This window comes from Camelus bactrianus, chromosome 18, assembly GCF_048773025.1.
Source record: "Camelus bactrianus isolate YW-2024 breed Bactrian camel chromosome 18, ASM4877302v1, whole genome shotgun sequence".
Taxonomy (NCBI): domain Eukaryota; kingdom Metazoa; phylum Chordata; class Mammalia; order Artiodactyla; family Camelidae; genus Camelus; species Camelus bactrianus.
Window position 1 is genome coordinate 41742952 of NC_133556.1, and position 23791 is coordinate 41766742.

Sequence of the window (23791 nt, forward strand, 5' to 3'; positions counted from 1 at the left end):
TTATTTTTCAAACCGTGATTCATGTAGCGCTTTTGGAAAATGGAATTTCACGGTAATGAAACGATGTAAATTACAATTCTATTGGGTAGAACTAGCTAGAATAGAATTTTTCTGCGAAAATTGCATGATTATCGAATCTGAAGTTTGGAAAAAGCTGCAAAATGAGCGTAAATATTTGTAGTTGTAAATATGCCTTTATGTTGGAAGAAAGTTCGGTAATCCACATTTTCACAACTTATTAAAGAATCTTTTTCTAATCCGTGATGTGTGTACCAAGTAGGGTACGTGGAATTTCACGGTGATTGAAACAATGTAAATTACTTCTCTATTGGGTAGAACTCGCTCCAAGAGAATTTTTCTGCGAAAACTGCTTCATTTTTGAAACTGGCTTTTGGAAAAGGCTGCAAAATCTGAGAATATATTTCTAAGTGTCAATTTTCATGGTATTGTGATGAAAGTTCGGTAATCCACCTGCAAACAAATCTGTGGTGAATACTTGTAGAAAGCGTTATGCATGTAGCGTGATCGTATCACAGAAATTCCTGGCGATGGAATCTATGTAAATTACACATCTACTGGTTAGAACTCGCTCCAAATTTTTTTCCTGAGAAAACGGCCTGATTTTCGAAACTGACATAAGGAAAAAGCTGCAAATTCACATTTAATGTTTCTAGGTGTAAATATGACATGTATGGTGGATGAAAGTTCTGTAATTTACATGTTCACAACTCATTCGTTAAAGTCTGTTGAAACCATGATGCATGTAGCGTGTTCGGAAATTGGAATGTCACTGTGAGGGAAACTATGTAAATTATATTTCTATTGGGAAGTACTCGCTCCACGAGAATGTTTCTGCGAATCTGCCTCATTTTCAAAACTGTCATGAGAAAAGACATTCAAAATATTAGAAAATGCTTCAAAGTGTCAATATGGTTTTATGGAGGATGAAATTTCGTTTATCCTTATGCTAACAAGTCTGTAGTGAATATTTGTCGAATCCGTGATGCATGTAGCTTTTTCGGAACACGGAATTTCACGATGACGGGTTCTATGTAAATTGCATGTCTATTGGGTAGAACACGCTAAAAGAGGATTTTTCTGCAGAAAATGCATGATTTTAAAAACTGACATTAGGGGAAATCTACTAAATCAGAATAAAACCTTCTATGTATAAATATACTTTGTAAGGTGGATGAAAGTTCTGTAATACACATGTACACAACTCATTAAAAATGTTTCTCAAAACCATGATGAATGTAGTGTGTTTGGAACACGGAATGTCACGGTGAGTGAAACTATGTAAATTACATATCTTTTGGGTACAACTCGCTCCAAGAGCATTTTTCTGCCAAATCTGCCTCATTTTCAAAACTGGGGTTAAAACTAACCTGTGAAATCTGAGAAAATCCTTCAAAGTTTCAGTAAGCCTTGTATGGTGGATGAAAGTGCTGAAATCCACTTGTTAACAACTCTGTAGTGAATATTTGTCGAATCCGAGATGCATGTAGCGTGTTCAGAACACGGAATTTCACGGTGAGCGAATCCATGTAAATTACAAGTCTATTGGTGAGAACCAGCTCCAAGAGGTTTTTTGCCGTGAAATCTGCCTCATTTTCGAAACTGGCGTTTGGAAAGCTCTGTGAAATCAGAGAAAATGCTTCTAGGCATGAATATGCTTTTTATTGTGATGAAAATCCTGTAATCCACATGCAAACAACCATGTAGTGTAATTTTCTCGAATAGTTTATGCATGTAGTGTGTTCAAGACACGTAATTTCACAGTGGTGGAATTTATGTAATTTACATATCTATTGGGTAGAACACTCTCCAACATTTTTTTCCTTTGAAAACTGCGTGATTTTCGAAACTGCTATTAGGAAAATGCTGCGAACTAAGAGTAAATGTTTCTAGGTGTAAATATGCCTTGTATGGTGGATGAAAGTTCTGTAATACACATGTACACAACTCATTAAAAATGATTCTCAAACACATGATGTATGTAGTGTGTTTGGAACACGGAATGTCACGTTGAGGGAAACTATGTAAATTACATATCTATAGGTTAGAACCCAATCCAGGAGCATTTTACTGAAAACTCAGCCTCAGCTTTGAAACTGGAGTTATGAAAATGCTGCAAAATCTTAGTAAATGCTTTAAGGTGACAATATATCTTCAATGGTTTATTAAAGTTTTATAATCCGCTAGCTAACAACTCAGCAGTGAATTTTTGTTGAATACGTGGTGCATGTACCGTTTTCAGAACACGGAATGTTATGGTGACGGTATTTACAAAATGAGATTTCTATGGGATAGATCATGCACCAAGGGAATTTATCTGCAAAAACTCCCTGATTTCCATATCTGACGTTAGGATAAAGCTGCGAAATCTAAGTAAATGTTTCTAGGTGTAAATATGCCTTGCATTGTGGTTGAAAAATCTGTAATCCACATGCTCACGGTCATTAAATCATGTTTGTCGAAGCCGTGATGAATGTAACGTTTTCGGAACACAGAATGTATCGGCGAGTGAAACTCGGAAAATAACAACTCTACTGGATAGAACTCGCTTGAATTGAATATTTCTGCGAAAATTTCATGATTTTCAAAACTGGATGTTAGGAAAAATCTGCGAAATCAGAATAACAACTTCTAGGTTTAAATATGCCTTGTATGGTGGATGAAAGTTCGGTAATACACATGCTCACACTCATTATATAATGTTTGTTGAATTCGTGATGCATGTAACGTGTTCGGAAAATGGAATGTCATAGTGAATGAAACAATGTAAGTTACATGTCTATTGGGTAGAGCTCACTTGAAGAGAAATTTTCTGCGAAATGTGCCTCATTTTCAAAACTGCCATTAGGAGAACCCTGTGAAATCTGAGAAAATGCTTCTAAGTATCAATATGCCTTGAATGGTGAATGAAAGTCCAGTAATCCACATGTTAATAGCAGTCTAGTGATTATTTTTCAAACCGTGATTCATGTAGCGCTTTTGGAAAATGGAATTTCACGGTAATGAAACGATGTAAATTACAATTCTATTGGGTAGAACTAGCTAGAATAGAATTTTTCTGCGAAAATTGCATGATTATCGAATCTGAAGTTTGGAAAAAGCTGCAAAATGAGCGTAAATATTTGTAGTTGTAAATATGCCTTTATGTTGGAAGAAAGTTCGGTAATCCACATTTTCACAACTTATTAAAGAATCTTTTTCTAATCCGTGATGTGTGTACCAAGTAGGGTACGTGGAATTTCACGGTGATTGAAACAATGTAAATTACTTCTCTATTGGGTAGAACTCGCTCCAAGAGAATTTTTCTGCGAAAACTGCTTCATTTTTGAAACTGGCTTTTGGAAAAGGCTGCAAAATCTGAGAATATATTTCTAAGTGTCAATTTTCATGGTATTGTGATGAAAGTTCGGTAATCCACCTGCAAACAAATCTGTGGTGAATACTTGTAGAAAGCGTTATGCATGTAGCGTGATCGTATCACAGAAATTCCTGGCGATGGAATCTATGTAAATTACACATCTACTGGTTAGAACTCGCTCCAAATTTTTTTCCTGAGAAAACGGCCTGATTTTCGAAACTGACATAAGGAAAAAGCTGCAAATTCACATTTAATGTTTCTAGGTGTAAATATGACATGTATGGTGGATGAAAGTTCTGTAATTTACATGTTCACAACTCATTCGTTAAAGTCTGTTGAAACCATGATGCATGTAGCGTGTTCGGAAATTGGAATGTCACTGTGAGGGAAACTATGTAAATTATATTTCTATTGGGAAGTACTCGCTCCACGAGAATGTTTCTGCGAATCTGCCTCATTTTCAAAACTGTCATGAGAAAAGACATTCAAAATATTAGAAAATGCTTCAAAGTGTCAATATGGTTTTATGGAGGATGAAATTTCGTTTATCCTTATGCTAACAAGTCTGTAGTGAATATTTGTCGAATCCGTGATGCATGTAGCTTTTTCGGAACACGGAATTTCACGATGACGGGTTCTATGTAAATTGCATGTCTATTGGGTAGAACACGCTAAAAGAGGATTTTTCTGCAGAAAATGCATGATTTTAAAAACTGACATTAGGGGAAATCTACTAAATCAGAATAAAACCTTCTATGTATAAATATACTTTGTAAGGTGGATGAAAGTTCTGTAATACACATGTACACAACTCATTAAAAATGTTTCTCAAAACCATGATGAATGTAGTGTGTTTGGAACACGGAATGTCACGGTGAGTGAAACTATGTAAATTACATATCTTTTGGGTACAACTCGCTCCAAGAGCATTTTTCTGCCAAATCTGCCTCATTTTCAAAACTGGGGTTAAAACTAACCTGTGAAATCTGAGAAAATCCTTCAAAGTTTCAGTAAGCCTTGTATGGTGGATGAAAGTGCTGAAATCCACTTGTTAACAACTCTGTAGTGAATATTTGTCGAATCCGAGATGCATGTAGCGTGTTCAGAACACGGAATTTCACGGTGAGCGAATCCATGTAAATTACAAGTCTATTGGTGAGAACCAGCTCCAAGAGGTTTTTTGCCGTGAAATCTGCCTCATTTTCGAAACTGGCGTTTGGAAAGCTCTGTGAAATCAGAGAAAATGCTTCTAGGCATGAATATGCTTTTTATTGTGATGAAAATCCTGTAATCCACATGCAAACAACCATGTAGTGTAATTTTCTCGAATAGTTTATGCATGTAGTGTGTTCAAGACACGTAATTTCACAGTGGTGGAATTTATGTAATTTACATATCTATTGGGTAGAACACTCTCCAACATTTTTTTCCTTTGAAAACTGCGTGATTTTCGAAACTGCTATTAGGAAAATGCTGCGAACTAAGAGTAAATGTTTCTAGGTGTAAATATGCCTTGTATGGTGGATGAAAGTTCTGTAATACACATGTACACAACTCATTAAAAATGATTCTCAAACACATGATGTATGTAGTGTGTTTGGAACACGGAATGTCACGTTGAGGGAAACTATGTAAATTACATATCTATAGGTTAGAACCCAATCCAGGAGCATTTTACTGAAAAATCAGCCTCAGCTTTGAAACTGGAGTTATGAAAATGCTGCAAAATCTTAGTAAATGCTTTAAGGTGACAATATATCTTCAATGGTTTATTAAAGTTTTATAATCCGCTAGCTAACAACTCAGCAGTGAATTTTTGTTGAATACGTGGTGCATGTACCGTTTTCAGAACACGGAATGTTATGGTGACGGTATTTACAAAATGAGATTTCTATGGGATAGATCATGCACCAAGGGAATTTATCTGCAAAAACTCCCTGATTTCCATATCTGACGTTAGGATAAAGCTGCGAAATCTAAGTAAATGTTTCTAGGTGTAAATATGCCTTGCATTGTGGTTGAAAAATCTGTAATCCACATGCTCACGGTCATTAAATCATGTTTGTCGAAGCCGTGATGAATGTAACGTTTTCGGATCACGGAATGTATCGGCGAGTGAAACTCGGAAAATAACAACTCTACTGGATAGAACTCGCTTGAATTGAATTTTTCTGCGAAAACTTCATGATTTTCGAAACTGGATGTTAGGAAAAAGCTGCGAAATCAGAATAACAACTTCTAGGTTTAAATATGCCTTGTATGGTGGATGAAAGTTCGGTAATACACATGCTCACACTCATTATATAATGTTTGTTGAATTCGTGATGCATGTAACGTGTTCGGAAAATGGAATGTCATAGTGAATGAAACAATGTAAGTTACATGTCTATTGGGTAGAGCTCACTTGAAGAGAAATTTTCTGCGAAATGTGCCTCATTTTCAAAACTGCCATTAGGAGAACCCTGTGAAATCTGAGAAAATGCTTCTAAGTGTCAATATGCCTTGAATGGTGAATGAAAGTCCAGTAATCCACATGTTAATAGCAGTCTAGTGATTATTTTTCAAACCGTGATTCATGTAGCGCTTTTGGAAAATGGAATTTCACGGTAATGAAACGATGTAAATTACAATTCTATTGGGTAGAACTAGCTAGAATAGAATTTTTCTGCGAAAATTGCATGATTATCGAATCTGAAGTTTGGAAAAAGCTGCAAAATGAGCGTAAATATTTGTAGTTGTAAATATGCCTTTATGTTGGAAGAAAGTTCGGTAATCCACATTTTCACAACTTATTAAAGAATCTTTTTCTAATCCGTGATGTGTGTACCAAGTAGGGTACGTGGAATTTCACGGTTATTGAAACAATGTAAATTACTTCTCTATTGGGTAGAACTCGCTCCAAGAGAATTTTTCTGCGAAAACTGCTTCATTTTTGAAACTGGCTTTTGGAAAAGGCTGCAAAATCTGAGAATATATTTCTAAGTGTCAATATTCATGGTATTGTGATGAAAGTTCGGTAATCCACCTGCAAACAAATCTGTGGTGAATATTTGTAGAAAGCGTTATGCATGTAGCGTGATCGTATCACAGAAATTCCTGGCGATGGAATCTATGTAAATTACACATCTACTGGTTAGAACTCGCTCCAAATTTTTTTCCTGAGAAAACGGCCTGATTTTCGAAACTGACATAAGGAAAAAGCTGCAAATTCACATTTAATGTTTCTAGGTGTAAATATGACATGTATGGTGGATGAAAGTTCTGTAATTTACATGTTCACAACTCATTCGTTAAAGTCTGTTGAAACCATGATGCATGTAGCGTGTTCGGAAATTGGAATGTCACTGTGAGGGAAACTATGTAAATTATATTTCTATTGGGAAGTACTCGCTCCACGAGAATGTTTCTGCGAATCTGCCTCATTTTCAAAACTGTCATGAGAAAAGACATTCAAAATATTAGAAAATGCTTCAAAGTGTCAATATGGTTTTATGGAGGATGAAATTTCGTTTATCCTTATGCTAACAAGTCTGTAGTGAATATTTGTCGAATCCGTGATGCATGTAGCTTTTTCGGAACACGGAATTTCACGATGACGGGTTCTATGTAAATTGCATGTCTATTGGGTAGAACACGCTAAAAGAGGATTTTTCTGCAGAAAATGCATGATTTTAAAAACTGACATTAGGGGAAATCTACTAAATCAGAATAAAACCTTCTATGTATAAATATACTTTGTAAGGTGGATGAAAGTTCTGTAATACACATGTACACAACTCATTAAAAATGTTTCTCAAAACCATGATGAATGTAGTGTGTTTGGAACACGGAATGTCACGGTGAGTGAAACTATGTAAATTACATATCTTTTGGGTACAACTCGCTCCAAGAGCATTTTTCTGCCAAATCTGCCTCATTTTCAAAACTGGGGTTAAAACTAACCTGTGAAATCTGAGAAAATCCTTCAAAGTTTCAGTAAGCCTTGTATGGTGGATGAAAGTGCTGAAATCCACTTGTTAACAACTCTGTAGTGAATATTTGTCGAACCCGAGATGCATGTAGCGTGTTCAGAACACGGAATTTCACGGTGAGCGAATCCATGTAAATTACAAGTCTATTGGTGAGAACCAGCTCCAAGAGGTTTTTTGCCGTGAAATCTGCCTCATTTTCGAAACTGGCGTTTGGAAAGCTCTGTGAAATCAGAGAAAATGCTTCTAGGCATGAATATGCTTTTTATTGTGATGAAAATCCTGTAATCCACATGCAAACAACCATGTAGTGTAATTTTCTCGAATAGTTTATGCATGTAGTGTGTTCAAGACACGTAATTTCACAGTGGTGGAATTTATGTAATTTACATATCTATTGGGTAGAACACTCTCCAACATTTTTTTCCTTTGAAAACTGCGTGATTTTCGAAACTGCTATTAGGAAAATGCTGCGAACTAAGAGTAAATGTTTCTAGGTGTAAATATGCCTTGTATGGTGGATGAAAGTTCTGTAATACACATGTACACAACTCATTAAAAATGATTCTCAAACACATGATGTATGTAGTGTGTTTGGAACACGGAATGTCACGTTGAGGGAAACTATGTAAATTACATATCTATAGGTTAGAACCCAATCCAGGAGCATTTTACTGAAAAATCAGCCTCAGCTTTGAAACTGGAGTTATGAAAATGCTGCAAAATCTTAGTAAATGCTTTAAGGTGACAATATATCTTCAATGGTTTATTAAAGTTTTATAATCCGCTAGCTAACAACTCAGCAGTGAATATTTGTTGAATACGTGGTGCATGTACCGTTTTCAGAACACGGAATGTTATGGTGACGGTATTTACAAAATGAGATTTCTATGGGATAGATCATGCACCAAGGGAATTTATCTGCAAAAACTCCCTGATTTCCATATCTGACGTTAGGATAAAGCTGCGAAATCTAAGTAAATGTTTCTAGGTGTAAATATGCCTTGCATTGTGGTTGAAAAATCTGTAATCCACATGCTCACGGTCATTAAATCATGTTTGTCGAAGCCGTGATGAATGTAACGTTTTCGGAACACGGAATGTATCGGCGAGTGAAACTCGGAAAATAACAACTCTACTGGATAGAACTCGCTTGAATTGAATTTTTCTGCGAAAATTTCATGATTTTCGAAACTGGATGTTAGGAAAAACCTGCGAAATCAGAATAACAACTTCTAGGTTTAAATATGCCTTGTATGGTGGATGAAAGTTCGGTAATACACATGCTCACACTCATTATATAATGTTTGTTGAATTCGTGATGCATGTAACGTGTTCGGAAAATGGAATGTCATAGTGAATGAAACAATGTAAGTTACATGTCTATTGGGTAGAGCTCACTTGAAGAGAAATTTTCTGCGAAATGTGCCTCATTTTCAAAACTGCCATTAAGAGAACCCTGTGAAATCTGAGAAAATGCTTCTAAGTGTCAATATGCCTTGAATGGTGAATGAAAGTCCAGTAATCCACATGTTAATAGCAGTCTAGTGATTATTTTTCAAACCGTGATTCATGTAGCGCTTTTGGAAAATGGAATTTCACGGTAATGAAACGATGTAAATTACAATTCTATTGGGTAGAACTAGCTAGAATAGAATTTTTCTGCGAAAATTGCATGATTATCGAATCTGAAGTTTGGAAAAAGCTGCAAAATGAGCGTAAATATTTGTAGTTGTAAATATGCCTTTATGTTGGAAGAAAGTTCGGTAATCCACATTTTCACAACTTATTAAAGAATCTTTTTCTAATCCGTGATGTGTGTACCAAGTAGGGTACGTGGAATTTCACGGTGATTGAAACAATGTAAATTACTTCTCTATTGGGTAGAACTCGCTCCAAGAGAATTTATCTGCGAAAACTGCTTCATTTTTGAAACTGGCTTTTGGAAAAGGCTGCAAAATCTGAGAATATATTTCTAAGTGTCAATATTCATGGTATTGTGATGAAAGTTCGGTAATCCACCTGCAAACAAATCTGTGGTGAACATTTGTAGAAAGCGTTATGCATGTAGCATGATCGTATCACAGAAATTCCTGGCGATGGAATCTATGTAAATCACACATCTACTGGTTAGAACTCGCTCCAAATATTTTTTCCTGAGAAAACGGCCTGATTTTCGAAACTGACATAAGGAAAAAGCTGCAAATTCACATTTAATGTTTCTAGGTGTAAATATGACATGTATGGTGGATGAAAGTTCTGTAATTTACATGTTCACAACTCATTCGTTAAAGTCTGTTGAAACCATGATGCATGTAGCGTGTTCGGAAATTGGAATGTCACTGTGAGGGAAACTATGTAAATTATATTTCTATTGGGAAGTACTCGCTCCACGAGAATGTTTCTGCGAATCTGCCTCATTTTCAAAACTGTCATGAGAAAAGACATTCAAAATATTAGAAAATGCTTCAAAGTGTCAATATGGTTTTATGGAGGATGAAATTTCGTTTATCCTTATGCTAACAAGTCTGTAGTGAATATTTGTCGAATCCGTGATGCATGTAGCTTTTTCGGAACACGGAATTTCACGATGACGGGTTCTATGTAAATTGCATGTCTATTGGGTAGAACACGCTAAAAGAGGATTTTTCTGCAGAAAATGCATGATTTTAAAAACTGACATTAGGGGAAATCTACTAAATCAGAATAAAACCTTCTATGTATAAATATACTTTGTAAGGTGGATGAAAGTTCTGTAATACACATGTACACAACTCATTAAAAATGTTTCTCAAAACCATGATGAATGTAGTGTGTTTGGAACACGGAATGTCACGGTGAGTGAAACTATGTAAATTACATATCTTTTGGGTACAACTCGCTCCAAGAGCATTTTTCTGCCAAATCTGCCTCATTTTCAAAACTGGGGTTAAAACTAACCTGTGAAATCTGAGAAAATCCTTCAAAGTTTCAGTAAGCCTTGTATGGTGGATGAAAGTGCTGAAATCCACTTGTTAACAACTCTGTAGTGAATATTTGTCGAATCCGAGATGCATGTAGCGTGTTCAGAACACGGAATTTCACGGTGAGCGAATCCATGTAAATTACATGTCTATTGGTGAGAACCAGCTCCAAGAGGTTTTTTGCCGTGAAATCTGCCTCATTTTCGAAACTGGCGTTTGGAAAGCTCTGTGAAATCAGAGAAAATGCTTCTAGGCATGAATATGCTTTTTATTGTGATGAAAATCCTGTAATCCACATGCAAACAACCATGTAGTGTAATTTTCTCGAATAGTTTATGCATGTAGTGTGTTCAAGACACGTAATTTCACAGTGGTGGAATTTATGTAATTTACATATCTATTGGGTAGAACACTCTCCAACATTTTTTTCCTTTGAAAACTGCGTGATTTTCGAAACTGCTATTAGGAAAATGCTGCGAACTAAGAGTAAATGTTTCTAGGTGTAAATATGCCTTGTATGGTGGATGAAAGTTCTGTAATACACATGTACACAACTCATTAAAAATGATTCTCAAACACATGATGTATGTAGTGTGTTTGGAACACGGAATGTCACGTTGAGGGAAACTATGTAAATTACATATCTATAGGTTAGAACCCAATCCAGGAGCATTTTACTGAAAAATCAGCCTCAGCTTTGAAACTGGAGTTATGAAAATGCTGCAAAATCTTAGTAAATGCTTTAAGGTGACAATATATCTTCAATGGTTTATTAAAGTTTTATAATCCGCTAGCTAACAACTCAGCAGTGAATTTTTGTTGAATACGTGGTGCATGTACCGTTTTCAGAACACGGAATGTTATGGTGACGGTATTTACAAAATGAGATTTCTATGGGATAGATCATGCACCAAGGGAATTTATCTGCAAAAACTCCCTGATTTCCATATCTGACGTTAGGATAAAGCTGCAAAATCTAAGTAAATGTTTCTAGGTGTAAATATGCCTTGCATTGTGGTTGAAAAATCTGTAATCCACATGCTCACGGTCATTAAATCATGTTTGTCGAAGCCGTGATGAATGTAACGTTTTCGGAACACGGAATGTATCGGCGAGTGAAACTCGGAAAATAACAACTCTACTGGATAGAACTCGCTTGAATTGAATATTTCTGCGAAAATTTCATGATTTTCAAAACTGGATGTTAGGAAAAATCTGCGAAATCAGAATAACAACTTCTAGGTTTAAATATGCCTTGTATGGTGGATGAAAGTTCGGTAATACACATGCTCACACTCATTATATAATGTTTGTTGAATTCGTGATGCATGTAACGTGTTCGGAAAATGGAATGTCATAGTGAATGAAACAATGTAAGTTACATGTCTATTGGGTAGAGCTCACTTGAAGAGAAATTTTCTGCGAAATGTGCCTCATTTTCAAAACTGCCATTAGGAGAACCCTGTGAAATCTGAGAAAATGCTTCTAAGTGTCAATATGCCTTGAATGGTGAATGAAAGTCCAGTAATCCACATGTTAATAGCAGTCTAGTGATTATTTTTCAAACCATGATTCATGTAGCGCTTTTGGAAAATGGAATTTCACGGTAATGAAACGATGTAAATTACAATTCTATTGGGTAGAACTAGCTAGAATAGAATTTTTCTGCGAAAATTGCATGATTATCGAATCTGAAGTTTGGAAAAAGCTGCAAAATGAGCGTAAATATTTGTAGTTGTAAATATGCCTTTATGTTGGAAGAAAGTTCGGTAATCCACATTTTCACAACTTATTAAAGAATCTTTTTCTAATCCGTGATGTGTGTACCAAGTAGGGTACGTGGAATTTCACGGTTATTGAAACAATGTAAATTACTTCTGTATTGGGTAGAACTCGCTCCAAGAGAATTTTTCTGCGAAAACTGCTTCATTTTTGAAACTGGCTTTTGGAAAAGGCTGCAAAATCTGAGAATATATTTCTAAGTGTCAATATTCATGGTATTGTGATGAAAGTTCGGTAATCCACCTGCAAACAAATCTGTGGTGAATATTTGTAGAAAGCGTTATGCATGTAGCGTGATCGTATCACAGAAATTCCTGGCGATGGAATCTATGTAAATTACACATCTACTGGTTAGAACTCGCTCCAAATTTTTTTCCTGAGAAAACGGCCTGATTTTCGAAACTGACATAAGAAAAAAGCTGCAAATTCACATTCAATGATTCTAGGTGTAAATATGACATGTATGGTGGATGAAAGTTCTGTAATTTACACGTTCACAACTCATTCGTTAAAGTCTGTTGAAACCATGATGCATGTAGCGTGTTCGGAAATTGGAATGTCACTGTGAGGGAAACTATGTAAATTATATTTCTATTGGGAAGTACTCGCTCCACGAGGATTTTTCTGCGAATCTGCCTCATTTTCAAAACTGTCATGAGAAAAGACATTCAAAATATTAGAAAATGCTTCAAAGTGTCAATATGGTTTTATGGAGGATGAAATTTCGTTTATCCTTATGCTAACAAGTCTGTAGTGAATATTTGTCGAATCCGTGATGCATGTAGCTTTTTCGGAACACGGAATTTCACGATGACGGGTTCTATGTAAATTGCATGTCTATTGGGTAGAACACGCTAAAAGAGGATTTTTCTGCAGAAAATGCATGATTTTAAAAACTGACATTAGGGGAAATCTACTAAATCAGAATAAAACCTTCTATGTATAAATATACTTTGTAAGGTGGATGAAAGTTCTGTAATACACATGTACACAACTCATTAAAAATGTTTCTCAAAACCATGATGAATGTAGTGTGTTTGGAACACGGAATGTCACGGTGAGTGAAACTATGTAAATTACATATCTTTTGGGTACAACTCGCTCCAAGAGCATTTTTCTGCCAAATCTGCCTCATTTTCAAAACTGGGGTTAAACCTAACCTGTGAAATCTGAGAAAATCCTTCAAAGTTTCAGTAAGCCTTGTATGGTGGATGAAAGTGCTGAAATCCACTTGTTAACAACTCTGTAGTGAATATTTGTCGAATCCGAGATGCATGTATCGTGTTCAGAACACGGAATTTCACGGTGAGCGAATCCATGTAAATTACATGTCTATTGGTTAGAACCAGCTCCAAGAGGTTTTTTGCCGTGAAATCTGCCTCATTTTCGAAACTGGCGTTTGGAAAGCTCTGTGAAATCAGAGAAAATGCTTCTAGGCATGAATATGCTTTTTATTGTGATGAAAATCCTGTAATCCACATGCAAACAACCATGTAGTGTAATTTTCTCGAATAGTTTATGCATGTAGTGTGTTCAAGACACGTAATTTCACAGTGGTGGAATTTATGTAATTTACATATCTATTGGGTAGAACACTCTCCAACATTTTTTTCCTTTGAAAACTGCGTGATTTTCGAAACTGCTATTAGGCAATTGCTGCGAACTAAGAGTAAATGTTTCTAGGTGTAAATATGCCTTGTATGGTGGATGAAAGTAACTCATTAAAAATGATTCTCAAACACATGATGTATGTAGTGTGTTTGGAACACGGAATGTCACGTTGAGGGAAACTATGTAAATTACATATCTATAGGTTAGAACCCAATCCAGGAGCATTTTACTGAAAAATCAGCCTCAGCTTTGAAACTGGAGTTATGAAAATGCTGCAAAATCTTAGTAAATGCTTTAAGGTGACAATATATCTTCAATGGTTTATTAAAGTTTTATAATCCGCTAGCTAACAACTCAGCAGTGAATTTTTGTTGAATACGTGGTGCATGTACCGTTTTCAGAACACGGAATGTTATGGTGACGGTATTTAAAAAATGAGATTTCTATGGGATAGATCATGCACCAAGAGAATTTATCTGCGAAAACTCCCTGATTTCCATATCTGACGTTAGGATAAAGCTGCGAAATCTAAGTAAATGTTTCTAGGTGTAAATATGCCTTGCATTGTGGTTGAAAATCTGTAATCCACATGCTCACGGTCATTAAATCATGTTTGTCGAAGCCGTGATGAATGTAACGTTTTCGGAACACGGAATGTATCGGCGAGTGAAACTCGGAAAATAACAACTCTACTGGATAGAACACGCTTGAATTGAATTTTTCTGCGAAAATTTCAGGATTTTCGAAACTGGATGTTAGGAAAAACCTGCGAAATCAGAATAACAACTTCTAGGTTTAAATATGCCTTGTATGGTGGATGAAAGTTCGGTAATACACATGCTCACACTCATTATATAATGTTTGTTGAATTCGTGATGCATGTAACGTGTTCGGAAAACGGAATGTCATAGTGAATGAAACAATGTAAGTTACATGTCTATTGGGTAGAACTCGCTTGAAGAGAAATTTTCTGTGAAATGTGCCTCATTTTCAAAACTGCCATTAGGAGAACCCTGTGAAATCTGAGAAAATGCTTCTAAGTGTCAATATGCCTTGAATGGTGAATGAAAGTCCAGTAATCCACATGTTAATAGCAGTCTAGTGATTATTTTTCAAACCGTGATTCATGTAGCGCTTTTGGAAAATGGAATTTCACGGTAATGAAACGATGTAAATTACAATTCTATTGGGTAGAACTAGCTAGAATAGAATTTTTCTGCGAAAATTGCATGATTATCGAATCTGAAGTTTGGAAAAAGCTGCAAAATGAGCGTAAATATTTGTAGTTGTTAATATGCCTTTATGTTGGAAGAAAGTTCGGTAATCCACATTTTCACAACTTATTAAAGAATCTTTTTCTAATCCGTGATGTGTGTACCAAGTAGGGTACGTGGAATTTCACGGTGATTGAAACAATGTAAATTACTTCTCTATTGGGTAGAACTCGCTCCAAGAGAATTTTTCTGCGAAAACTGCTTCATTTTTGAAACTGGCTTTTGGAAAAGGCTGCAAAATCTGAGAATATATTTCTAAGTGTCAATATTCATGGTATTGTGATGAAAGTTCGGTAATCCACCTGCAAACAAATCTGTGGTGAATATTTGTAGAAAGTGTTATGCATGTAGCGTGATCGTATCACAGAAATTCCTGGCGATGGAATCTATGTAAATTACACATCTACTGGTTAGAACTCGCTCCAAATTTTTTTCCTGAGAAAACGGCCTGATTTTCGAAACTGACATAAGGAAAAAGCTGCAAATTCACATTTAATGTTTCTAGGTGTAAATATGACATGTATGGTGGATGAAAGTTCTGTAATTTACATGTTCACAACTCATTCGTTAAAGTCTGTTGAAACCATGATGCATGTAGCGTGTTCGGAAATTGGAATGTCACTGTGAGGGAAACTATGTAAATTAAAATTCTATTGGGAAGTACTCGCTCCACGAGGATTTTTCTGCGAATCTGCCTCATTTTCAAAACTGGTATGAGGAAAGACATTCAAAATATTAGAAAATGCTTCAAAGTGTCAATATGGTTTTATGGAGGATGAAATTTCGTTTATCCTTATGCTAACAAGTCTGTAGTGAATATTTGTCGAATCCGTGATGCATGTAGCTTTTTCGGAACACGGAATTTCACGATGACGGGTTCTATGTAAATTGCATGTCTATTGGGTAGAACACGCTAAAAGAGGATTTTTCTGCAGAAAATGCATGATTTTAAAAACTGACATTAGGGGAAATCTACTAAATCAGAATAAAACCTTCTATGTATAAATATGCTTTGTAAGGTGGATGAAAGTTCTGTACTACACATGTACACAACTCATTAAAAATGTTTCTCAAAACCATGATGAATGTAGTGTGTTTGGAACACGGAATGTCACGGTGAGTGAAACTATGTAAATTACATATCTTTTGGGTACAACTCGCTCCAAGAGCATTTTTCTGCCAAATCTGCCTCATTTTCAAAACTGGGGTTAAACTAACCTGTGAAATCTGAGAAAATCCTTCAAAGTTTCAGTAAGCCTTGTATGGTGGATGAAAGTGCTGAAATCCACTTGTTAACAACTCTGTAGTGAATATTTGTCGAATCCGAGTTGCATGTAGCATGTTCAGAACACGGAATTTCACGGTGAGCGAATCCATGTAAATTACATGTCTATTGGTTAGAACCAGCTCCAAGAGGTTTTTTGCCGTGAAATCTGCCTCATTTTCGAAACTGGCGTTTGGAAAGCTCTGTGAAATCAGAGAAAATGCTTCTAGGCATGAATATGCTTTTTATTGTGATGAAAATCCTGTAATCCACATGCAAACAACCATGTAGTGTAATTTTCTCGAATAGTTTATGCATGTAGTGTGTTCAAGACACGTAATTTCACAGTGGTGGAATTTATGTAATTTACATATCTATTGGGTAGAACACTCTCCAACATTTTTTTCCTTTGAAAACTGCGTGATTTTCGAAACTGCTATTAGGCAATTGCTGCGAACTAAGAGTAAATGTTTCTAGGTGTAAATATGCCTTGTATGGTGGATGAAAGTAACTCATTAAAAATGATTCTCAAACACATGATGTATGTAGTGTGTTTGGAACACGGAATGTCACGTTGAGGGAAACTATGTAAATTACATATCTATAGGTTAGAACCCAATCCAGGAGCATTTTAGTGAAAACTCAGCCTCAGCTTTGAAACTGGAGTTATGAAAATGCTGCAAAATCTTAGTAAATGCTTTAAGGTGACAATATATCTTCAATGGTTTATTAAAGTTTTATAATCCGCTAGCTAACAACTCAGCAGTGAATTTTTGTTGAATACGTGGTGCATGTACCGTTTTCAGAACACGGAATGTTATGGTGACGGTATTTACAAAATGAGATTTCTATGGGATAGATCATGCACCAAGAGAATTTATCTGCGAAAACTCCCTGATTTCCATATCTGACTTTAGGATAAAGCTGCAAAATCTAAGTAAATGTTTCTAGGTGTAAATATGCCTTGCATTGTGGTTGAAAAATCTGTAATCCACATGCTCACGGTCATTAAATCATGTTTGTCGAAGCCGTGATGAATGTAACGTTTTCGGAACACGGAATGTATCGGCGAGTGAAACTCGGAAAATAACAACTCTACTGGATAGAACTCGCTTGAATTGAATTTTTCTGCGAAAATTTCATGATTTTCGAAACTGGATGTTAGGAAAAACCTGCAAAATGAGAATAACAACTTCTAGATTTAAATATGCCTTGTATGGTGGATGAAAGTTCGGTAATACACATGCTCACACTCATTATATAATGTTTGTTGAATTCGTGATGCATGTAACGTGTTCGGAAAACGGAATGTCATAGTGAATGAAACAATGTAATTTACATGTCTATTGGGTAGAACTCGCTTGAAGAGAAATTTTCTGTGAAATGTGCCTCATTTTCAAAACTGCCATTAGGAGAACCCTGTGAAATCTGAGAAAATGCTTCTAAGTGTCAATATGCCTTGAATGGTGAATGAAAGTCCAGTAATCCACATGTTAATAGCAGTCTAGTGATTATTTTTCAAACCGTGATTCATGTAGCGCTTTTGGAAAATGGAATTTCACGGTAATGAAATGATGTAAATTGCAATTCTATTGGGTAGAACTAGCTAGAATAGAATTTTTCTGCGAAAATTGCATGATTATCGAATCTGAAGTTTGGAAAAAGCTGCAAAATGAGCGTAAATATTTGTAGTTGTAAATATGCCTTTATGTTGGAAGAAAGTTCGGTAATCCACATTTTCACAACTTATTAAAGAATCTTTTTCTAATCCGTGATGTGTGTACCAAGTAGGGTACGTGGAATTTCACGGTGATTGAAACAATGTAAATTACTTCTCTATTGGGTAGAACTCGCTCCAAGAGAATTTTTCTGCGAAAACTGCTTCATTTTTGAAACTGGCTTTTGGAAAAGGCTGCAAAATCTGAGAATATATTTCTAAGTGTCAATATTCATGGTATTGTGATGAAAGTTCGGTAATCCACCTGCAAACAAATCTGTGGTGAATATTTGTAGAAAGCGTTATGCATGTAGCGTGATCGTATCAAAGAAATTCCTGGCGATGGAATCTATGTAAATTACACATCTACTGGTTAGAACTCGCTCCAAATTTTTTTCCTGAGAAAACGGCCTGATTTTCGAAACTGACATAAGGAAAAAGCTGCAAATTCACATTTAATGTTTCTAGGTGTAAATATGACATGTATGGTGGATGAAAGTTCTGTAATTTACATGTTCACAACTCATTCGTTAAAGTCTGTTGAAACCATGATGCATGTAGCGTGTTCGGAAATTGGAATGTCACTGTGAGGGAAACTATGTAAATTAAAATTCTATTGGGAAGTACTCGCTCCACGAGGATTTTTCTGCGAATCTGCCTCATTTTCAAAACTGGTATGAGGAAAGACATTCAAAATATTAGAAAATGCTTCAAAGTGTCAATATGGTTTTATGGAGGATGAAATTTCGTTTATCCTTATGCTAACAAGTCTGTAGTGAATATTTGTCGAATCCGTGATGCATGTAGCTTTTTCGGAACACGGAATTTCACGATGACGGGTTCTATGTAAATTGCATGTCTATTGGGTAGAACACGCTAAAAGAGGATTTTTCTGCAGAAAATGCATGATTTTAAAAACTGATATTAGCGGAAATCTACTAAATCAGAATAAAACCTTCTATGTATAAATATGCTTTGTAAGGTGGATGAAAGTTCTGTACTACACATGTACACAACTCATTAAAAATGTTTCTCAAAACCATGATGAATGTAGTGTGTTTGGAACACGGAATGTCACGGTGAGTGAAACTATGTAAATTACATATCTTTTGGGTACAACTCGCTCCAAGAGCATTTTTCTGCCAAATCTGCCTCATTTTCAAAACTGGGGTTAAACTAACCTGTGAAATCTGAGAAAATCCTTCAAAGTTTCAGTAAGCCTTGTATGGTGGATGAAAGTGCTGAAATCCACTTGTTAACAACTCTGTAGTGAATATTTGTCGAATCCGAGTTGCATGTAGCATGTTCAGAACACGGAATTTCACGGTGAGCGAATCCATGTAAATTACATGTCTATTGGTTAGAACCAGCTCCAAGAGGTTTTTTGCCGTGAAATCTGCCTCATTTTCGAAACTGGCGTTTGGAAAGCTCTGTGAAATCAGAGAAAATGCTTCTAGGCATGAATATGCTTTTTATTGTGATGAAAATCCTGTAATCCACATGCAAACAACCATGTAGTGTAATTTTCTCGAATAGTTTATGCATGTAGTGTGTTCAAGACACGTAATTTCACAGTGGTGGAATTTATGTAATTTACATATCTATTGGGTAGAACACTCTCCAACATTTTTTTCCTTTGAAAACTGCGTGATTTTCGAAACTGCTATTAGGCAATTGCTGCGAACTAAGAGTAAATGTTTCTAGGTGTAAATATGCCTTGTATGGTGGATGAAAGTAACTCATTAAAAATGATTCTCAAACACATGATGTATGTAGTGTGTTTGGAACATGGAATGTCACGTTGAGGGAAACTATGTAAATTACATATCTATAGGTTAGAACCCAATCCAGGAGCATTTTACTGAAAAATCAGCCTCAGCTTTGAAACTGGAGTTATGAAAATGCTGCAAAATCTTAGTAAATGCTTTAAGGTGACAATATATCTTCAATGGTTTATTAAAGTTTTATAATCCGCTAGCTAACAACTCAGCAGTGAAATTTTGTTGAATACGTGGTGCATGTACCGTTTTCAGAACACGGAATGTTATGGTGACGGTATTTACAAAATGAGATTTCTATGGGATAGATCATGCACCAAGAGAATTTATCTGCGAAAACTCCCTGATTTCCATATCTGACGTTAGGATAAAGCTGCGAAATCTAAGTAAATGTTTCTAGGTGTAAATATGCCTTGCATTGTGGTTGAAAATCTGTAATCCACATGATCACGGTCATTAAATCATGTTTGTCGAAGCCGTGATGAATGTAACGTTTTCGGAACACGGAATGTATCGGCGAGTGAAACTCGGAAAATAACAACTCTACTGGATAGAACACGCTTGAATTGAATTTTTCTGCGAAAATTTCATGATTTTCGAAACTGGATGTTAGGAAAAACCTGCGAAATCAGAATAACAACTTCTAGGTTTAAATATGCCTTGTATGGTGGATGAAAGTTCGGTAATACACATGCTCACACTCATTATATAATGTTTGTTGAATTCGTGATGCATGTAACGTGTTCGGAAAACGGAATGTCATAGTGAATGAAAAAATTTAAGTTACATGTCTATTGGGTAGAACTCGCTTGAAGAGGAATTTTCTGCGAAATGTGCCTCATTTTCAAAACTGCCATTAGGAGAACCCTGTGAAATCTGAGGAGATGATTCTAAGTGTCAATATGCCTTGAATGGTGAATGAAAGTCCAGTAATCCACATGTTAATAGCAGTCTAGTGATTATTTTTCAAACCGTGATTCATGTAGCGCTTTTGGAAAATGGAATTTCACGGTAATGAAACGATGTAAATTGCAATTCTATTGGGTAGAACTAGCTAGAATAGAATTTTTCTGCGAAAATTGCATGATTATCGAATCTGAAGTTTGGAAAAAGCTGCAAAATGAGCGTAAATATTTGTAGTTGTAAATATGCCTTTATGTTGGAAGAAAGTTCGGTAATCCACATTTTCACAACTTATTAAAGAATCTTTTTCTAATCCGTGATGTGTGTACCAAGTAGGGTACGTGGAATTTCACGGTTATTGAAACAATGTAAATTACTTCTCTATTGGGTAGAACTCGCTCCAAGAGAATTTTTCTGCGAAAACTGCTTCATTTTTGAAACTGGCTTTTGGAAAAGGCTGCAAAATCTGAGAATATATTTCTAAGTGTCAATATTCATGGTATTGTGATGAAAGTTCGGTAATCCACCTGCAAACAAATCTGTGGTGAATATTTGTAGAAAGCGTTATGCATGTAGCGTGATCGTATCACAGAAATTCCTGGCGATGGAATCTATGTAAATTACACATCTACTGGTTAGAACTCGCTCCAAATTTTTTTCCTGAGAAAACGGCCTGATTTTCGAAACTGACATAAGGAAAAAGCTGCAAATTCACATTTAATGTTTCTAGGTGTAAATATGACATGTATGGTGGATGAAAGTTCTGTAATTTACATGTTCACAACTCATTCGTTAAAGTCTGTTGAAACCATGATGCATGTAGCGTGTTCGGAAATTGGAATGTCACTGTGAGGGAAACTATGTAAATTAAAATTCTATTGGGAAGTACTCGCTCCACGAGGATTTTTCTGCGAATCTGCCTCATTTTCAAAACTGGTATGAGGAAAGACATTCAAAATATTAGAAAATGCTTCAAAGTGTCAATATGGTTTTATGGAGGATGAAATTTCGTTTATCCTTATGCTAACAAGTCTGTAGTGAATATTTGTCGAATCCGTGATGCATGTAGCTTTTTCGGAACACGGAATTTCACGATGACGGGTTCTATGTAAATTGCATGTCTATTGGGTAGAACACGCTAAAAGAGGATTTTTCTGCAGAAAATGCATGATTTTAAAAACTGACATTAGGGGAAATCTACTAAATCAGAATAAAACCTTCTATGTATAAATATGCTTTGTAAGGTGGATGAAAGTTCTGTACTACACATGTACACAACTCATTAAAAATGTTTCTCAAAACCATGATGAATGTAGTGTGTTTGGAACACGGAATGTCACGGTGAGTGAAACTATGTAAATTACATATCTTTTGGGTACAACTCGCTCCAAGAGCATTTTTCTGCCAAATCTGCCTCATTTTCAAAACTGGGGTTAAACTAACCTGTGAAATCTGAGAAAATCCTTCAAAGTTTCAGTAAGCCTTGTATGGTGGATGAAAGTGCTGAAATCCACTTGTTAACAACTCTGTAGTGAATATTTGTCGAATCCGAGTTGCATGTAGCATGTTCAGAACACGGAATTTCACGGTGAGCGAATCCATGTAAATTACAAGTCTATTGGTGAGAACCAGCTCCAAGAGGTTTTTTGCCGTGAAATCTGCCTCATTTTCGAAACTGGCGTTTGGAAAGCTCTGTGAAATCAGAGAAAATGCTTCTAGGCATGAATATGCTTTTTATTGTGATGAAAATCCTGTAATCCACATGCAAACAACCATGTAGTGTAATTTTCTCGAATAGTTTATGCATGTAGTGTGTTCAAGACACGTAATTTCACAGTGGTGGAATTTATGTAATTTACATATCTATTGGGTAGAACACTCTCCAACATTTTTTTCCTTTGAAAACTGCGTGATTTTCGAAACTGCTATTAGGCAATTGCTGCGAACTAAGAGTAAATGTTTCTAGGTGTAAATATGCCTTGTATGGTGGATGAAAGTAACTCATTAAAAATGATTCTCAAACACATGATGTATGTAGTGTGTTTGGAACACGGAATGTCACGTTGAGGGAAACTATGTAAATTACATATCTATAGGTTAGAACCCAATCCAGGAGCATTTTACTGAAAAATCAGCCTCAGCTTTGAAACTGGAGTTATGAAAATGCTGCAAAATCTTAGTAAATGCTTTAAGGTGACAATATATCTTCAATGGTTTATTAAAGTTTTATAATCCGCTAGCTAACAACTCAGCAGTGAATTTTTGTTCAATACGTGGTGCATGTACCGTTTTCAGAACACGGAATGTTATGGTGACGGTATTTACAAAATGAGATTTCTATGGGATAGATCATGCACCAAGAGAATTTATCTGCGAAAACTCCCTGATTTCCATATCTGACGTTAGGAAAAAGCTGCGAAATCTAAGTAAATGTTTCTAGGTGTAAATATGCCTTGCATTGTGGTTGAAAATCTGTAATCCACATGATCACGGTCATTAAATCATGTTTGTCGAAGCCGTGATGAATGTAACGTTTTCGGAACACAGAATGTATCGGCGAGTGAAACTCGGAAAATAACAACTCTACTGGATAGAACACGCTTGAATTGAATTTTTCTGCGAAAATTTCAGGATTTTCGAAACTGGATGTTAGGAAAAACCTGCGAAATCAGAATAACAACTTCTAGGTTTAAATATGCCTTGTATGGTGGATGAAAGTTCGGTAATACACATGCTCACACTCATTATATAATGTTTGTTGAATTCGTGATGCATGTAACGTGTTCGGAAAACGGAATGTCATAGTGAATGAAACAATTTAAGTTACATGTGTATTGGGTAGAACTCGCTTGAAGAGGAATTTTCTGCGAAATGTGCCTCATTTTCAAAACTGCCATTAGGAGAACCCTGTGAAATCTGAGGAGATGATTCTAAGTGTCAATATGCCTTGAATGGTGAATGAAAGTCCAGTAATCCACATGTTAATAGCAGTCTAGTGATTATTTTTCAAACCGTGATTCATGTAGCGCTTTTGGAAAATGGAATTTCACGGTAATGAAACGATGTAAATTGCAATTCTATTGGGTAGAACTAGCTAGAATAGAATTTTTCTGCGAAAATTGCATGATTATCGAATCTGAAGTTTGGAAAAAGCT